Source organism: Myxine glutinosa, chromosome 6 (assembly GCF_964187855.1).
Source record: "Myxine glutinosa chromosome 6, kmMyxGlut1.1, whole genome shotgun sequence".
Lineage (NCBI taxonomy): Eukaryota > Metazoa > Chordata > Myxini > Myxiniformes > Myxinidae > Myxine > Myxine glutinosa.
Genome location: NC_136266.1, coordinates 179,745,640 through 179,751,639, shown reverse-complemented (window position 1 = coordinate 179,751,639; position 6,000 = coordinate 179,745,640).

Sequence of the window (6,000 nt, the reverse complement as noted above, 5' to 3'; positions counted from 1 at the left end):
ATGTATATATATATATATATATATTGTATATATATACACACAAAATTTCTGAAACCAAGGGGCTATGACATTTGAAGTCTTTTTTTCTCCTTTTTCACTTGTAATTTGGTGTTATATGTGTCGAGGTTAGTATATCTGTGTTAGTTCTTGTTTTTGTGCTGCATTGGGTGTACGACAGCTATTTGAAATGTTTCGAGCGCTGGCCTGTCTTATTAACAAAGAAAGATTGGAGAGCAGAGGGTTGTTTTATTGTTTACATTGGAGAATGTAGACAATGATGAAAAGAATTGTGCCGAGATACTTCATCCCTGTCTCGCCATTCCGTTTCTGCCACACATGATGTCCTTGTATCTCTGTTCCTCTTTGATCCTCGTTAGTCTGAGTTTAGCACCTCTATGAGCCTCGATTTAATATTAATAATAATAATAAGACTAATAATAGCAACAATAATATCTGCATTTAAATATGCTTTTTAAAATGATCACAGCACTCAGAGTATGAATTGGGAAGATTTTCTCGAGATGTTGCTTCTTCTTTTCCAAGTTTGGGATCAATTCTGCTTCCTTGTTTATGTTCTTTTCGATCTTCAAAAATTCCTTTCCATAATTTTTCCAGTTTTTCTTTTTCAGGGGGAGTTGACACATTCTGTTTTTGTTTCCCCAATTCATGGTAAAATCTCTTTGGGTTACTTTCAAACATGTGGTTTTGTTTTCTCCTGTTGTTTCCTTCTTCAAAGTTTTTAAAATCTTCCTTGCTGTCATTTCTATTTTGAGTTTGTTTTCAGCACCCAATCACTCGAGGCATTTATCTTCGATTTTGTGTTTGTTTTTTATTCTTTGGATTCTCTTTGTTAGCTTTGGGTGTCTGTTTCCTTTCCTGAACTGTTGAATTTGTCCTACTTCCTTCCGCAGTTGTTCTCTTTGTGTCTCTAATGTCTGTCTCCTCGGTGGAATTTGGATTCTATTCGTAGGGCCTGTTTTTTCTTCTTCTGGTGTTGTTTGCCGGGTACTTTTTCTTGAATGAATAGTACCGCTGCGAAACACACGACATCGATTTCCTTCAAGGTGAATAATTTTGATTTTTTTTTTCTAATTGAATGGTTGCTTCGCCTTCACTAAGATTTTTGTTCGTTTATTGTTTTCTATGCGATAAAGTTTTGGTCTTTCTCTGAGTTTTATCAATTTCATCTCTTCTATTTTGTTGGCTAACTCTTCGTCCAGTCTATGCTGCTCTTCATCATCTTCACCATCCTCCTCTCCCTTATTCTGCTGCTCGCCCTTGTCTTTCTGCCCATCACCATCTGCCTTTTCCATTATTTTCCCCTTCATTTGTGCCTGAGTCACCTGGTCTTTGTTTCTGAACCGGTCTTGCCCCTCTTTCTGGGGGATACCGTCATTCTTTCCTTTTGCCACACTCTTTCTTTGTCGCCTTTGGTGCGGCTCTTTGTCGGGGTTTGGTCTGGCTCTTTGGTCGCCCTTGGTCTGGCTCTTTGTCGGAGTTTGGTCCGTCATCTCGTTACGCAGCTAAAACATCCTCTCGTGTCTGTGTGTCTATGTGTGCATGTGTGTGCATGTGTGTGTATGTGTGTGTTTGTGTATTTGTTTGTGTTTATTTGTCTGTCCGCTCACTTCTACCTACAGGTCACAATTTTAAACTGATCTTCACGAAACTTCACCAAATGGTAGAGTTGGTGGTCCGATAGAATTATATTTATTTTTGAGGTCAAAAGGTCAGCATAGGCCAAAGGTCAACCACTTTTTTCCAAAATTTCTAAAATCGTCAATTTTCATCCGATTGACTTGAAATTTGAAGAGGATTTTCATATCAGACAACTGAATTCAACCACCAACTATTTTTGAGATCAACTTTGTCGAAAAAGGTCAACAACTTAGGTGAAGTTTGTAAAATCCTTAATTTTCATCCAATTGACTTGAAATTTGAATAGGATTTCTACATCCGGTCACTTAATTCAACCACCAATTCTTTCTGATGTCGAAAGGTGAAAATACCAACCTCGGCCACATTTCTAAAATCGTCAATTTTCATCTGATTGACTTGAAATTTGAAGAGGATTTGTACATCAGATCCCTAAATTCAACCACCAATTATTTTTGAGGTCAACATAGGCCGAAGGTCAACAACTTATTTCGGGATTTGGCACTTATAGTGCTCTGTACAACATATTTCTTGTTATATTTGTCGATCATCGCATGTGTTGAAGTATTTTCTCTCCTGTCGTCATCTTTGTTATTTTTATTCGGTGTACAAGGGTCATAGAGGATATTGATGGCAAGGAGATCATTCGACATTGGACAAATCAACAAATTTTATAACTGTTCATGGGATTTGAAACTCAGAATCCATCATCATGAGCTAAGTGCTCAGATAGGAGCGCATAACATACCAAACCAATTTACATGAATGTTGAGGCCTGTGTACTAAAAAGTTGTAAATACTTGTTGTCCTTGCGCATGCATCACAAACACATCCGTGCTACTGTTGATCGACCTTTTCATCGTGTGTCACTTGGAAGCTTAACATCGACCTGATGTGTTATAAAATGGTCTGACATCATCATTCAGCCGTTCCTACATCGGCTGGTCCTTGATGCGCTTTATTTGTCGTTTAGGGTAATTGGACAAACAGAAGGCAAGATGAAGACCTTGCAGTGAACCAAGCACGAGAACCTTATGTCGAGCATTAAACTTCTCCACTTGCCTTTTAACCACGAAGCCGGAATGATTAAGGAACGTCTATAAGTTGTCGTTAGTAATTGTGCGATGGTTCAGCGATCTTCTCACAAAGGCTAAAAAGGTCCCTCATCCCTCCGCGTAGGATACTCGAGGCCCATCTCTTAATGAGCCAAAGCAATGGTAACGTTTCTGGAATGTTCTATTTTCAATCCATTTTCACACGCAAGGCCTCAGAGAGAGCAACGCCTTCCCAACTTGGTGGTGGCTAAAAGTAAGAATATGAAAGATGTCCTCATTTAATTTCATTAGCAGCTTATGTGTGACAGATAAAGGCCTCCGATTGTGATATCGCCGTTACCCAGGCCGCCCTCACGGCTCATTGATTCCCATCTATTTCATCACTTTATTTCGCGCCCCATTAGGTGCTGTGGTACAGACTGCAACGCCTCGCCATGATGCTGCTTCTTGCTAATTAACGAGATGGTCACGAAGCCATGGACGGGACCACCGCACGGTGGGAAGATGGTTGACCATGCGCAGGCTCGAGGAATTCTCACAGCTAGAGAAACTCCGGTAAAGTGTGGGGTGATTAGTGTGGCAATAGTGATATATCCCACTATTTATCCTTAATATACTACCATTGGGATTCCAGACAACATGACGTCATTTATGCAGTGTAGCATGGCCGAGCAGCCTCAATTCCTACTGCGCGGCATGGAAGCCATTTTGTATTATCCGTTCTCCTTGTTCGAACAAAATACATCCATCCAGACAATCTTTCTTTCCCACTTTGCATATTTAAACTTTTTCTTCACTCAGAACTTTGGAACAGCAGCACTGATATTGCGTGATGATCAAAAGTGTTTTATGACACTTTTAGCCAATGAATGCTGCTCGTCAGATAACCTCCATTTTCCCTTCTTTTTTTTTTTTGGTATACTAAGTCGAGGCTCGTGTAAGAGCTGACACATATAACATATCACTCGAACGCCACTCGGTAGAGCGCATACTCCCGCCGTGGGTTTAGTTGGAATAATACGTTTTGTTTAACGTCCCCTCTCCCCAAAACAAGAAATGAAAAAGAAAGTAAGCCCGAACTGTCAGAGAATTAATTTTGATATATCTCGGAATTAGAGGAGAAAAACATCATTTAAGAATAAGATTAAAAGCTTTAATGCAGTAAAACAGAAAAAAAAATTCCCAAAAAAATTTCCAAAAAAAAATCCTGGATCCGGAATAATATCCTGAGCTTCACCAAAAACTAATCAATTCGTCCTTTTCCAAAGGGCAATCATCCCACCAACTGTCATCCAAATCCGTTGAGAACTTTTCCAGATATCTTGTTCACAAACACACGAACACACACACACACGGACACGAGTGAATGCATTACTCCCTGGTGGGAGTAATAAAGGGAGCGGGAGACAGGAGACAAGAGGGGGAGGGCTGGGGCAGTACAGGGTTCAAGGGATAAACAAGATGGACACTATTGATATTAGAAGTGGGATATGTCGCCATTGTTGTGCTAATCACCCCAAACTTTACTAGATTTTCTTCAACTGTGTGAATTACATGAGCGCGCACATGATCGATCATATGTGGGCCTGGCCATGGCATCCATGACCATCTTGTTAATCAGCAAGAAGCAGAATCGTGGTGAGGCGTTACATTCTGTACCACCTTATAACATGGGTAACTTCCATTTTCCTATTGTAATCCTCACTATAGCTCCAAAACTGTTAGATTCGATTTCAGGAATTTCCTGCAACCTCCAGTTTTCGTGGAATTTCCTGGAATTTCCTGGAACTTCCTTTCCTGGAACTGTTAGATTTCAGGAATAAATAATATAAAATAAAAAGAGAACATCTGTAAGGTTTGGCCTCATGGTGAAATTAAACGGGATGAAGTGGGAATGTGTGTGAGGGAGGAGAAAATGGTGGCATGTTCATCCTTGTCCAACACACCATATTTCCAAGATTGCCATATTTCTTGGGCAGACCATATTTCCAAGATGGCCTCCAAAGCCAGCCGCCAGCTGGGCATCATTCGTCGTGCAAGGCCAGTCTGAACTCTCGACAACCTACAATGCCTTCGTTTGCAGCTTGATGGCTCTTCCCCTTGGGCTGCCACCCCTGCCTCACACCTTGCCCTTCCTGATGCTGTGGAAAGCAAGGCCCTCAAAAACTTTGGGAATTCCTGCGATGAAGATGAATGTCTGGGCCTGTTACTTTCACATCATAGACAGGTTGGTGGCCTCTCTGTATTATACCACCTCCATTTTGGTCTTGCACCCTCTGCCCTCTCTTGGCTTTGTCCATCCCAGATTACCGCAGGGTACACACTGTCTAACAGTGACTCTATTCTTGTTAAACTCCCAAAATCCAGGTTCAATGTTCACCGACACTCATTTGTTCCTCTTTACTCTCGCATGTGGAACCAACTTTCCCAGTCTGTTTCATTTCCATTCTTCCCTTCACCACGACCTCTGGTCACCCCAAGTCCATACACATGACCTCTTCTACCCCAAATGACCCAATTCCCAAGCAAACCTTTTTTCCAGGTTATTGTGATATTTTCCTATTTTTGCGACCTCTTCTCATTTGTTATTGTCGGCTGGTTTGTTCCAGTTCTGTTTCATCCCAGTTTTCCTTTCCCTCTTCTTGCTGTGTTTCATTCAGTTTGTGTGAAGCTTGTTCACCCCATGTGTCCAACCCTTGATCTCACTCTCATTCTCACTTTCACTCTGCTGTTGGTGTTTCCATTTTCCATTCTGCTCTAGCTCTTCCACGAGCCCTGATCATGTATTTTTTTTGGGGTTTTTTATTTGTATACAAGATCGAGGCTCGTGTAAGAGCTAACATGGATCACAAAAAGACAAACCGACACATAAAACATAAAACATATGATAAAGGGAGCGGCAGAACAAGATGGAGAGCAGGGACATCGGGAGATCTGTGGGAGGGAGATGGCTTGGGAGGAGGAGGCATGGGAAGGGGGTGGGGGGGAGGTAAAAAAAACACATGGAAACTGTTAGGACTTCCAGGAAAGAAAACAATAAAAGCAAAATATGTATACAAAAAAGGAAAAAATATGTATACAAAAAAAAGAAAATACATGCGCACTCACACTCCAGCTTGCAAAATGCAATGACGTAATATTTGTGATCATCCGAGTTAATAAAAATATCAGCTCAAGAGGGAAGAGAAATCTGCACTGATTTGTCAGAGGGAGCAGACGTGACCTTTTTGACACATTAAACCTCAATGTCAGGTCGAAAGGCTCCTGGGGTACATTGGCGTGCCAGGCA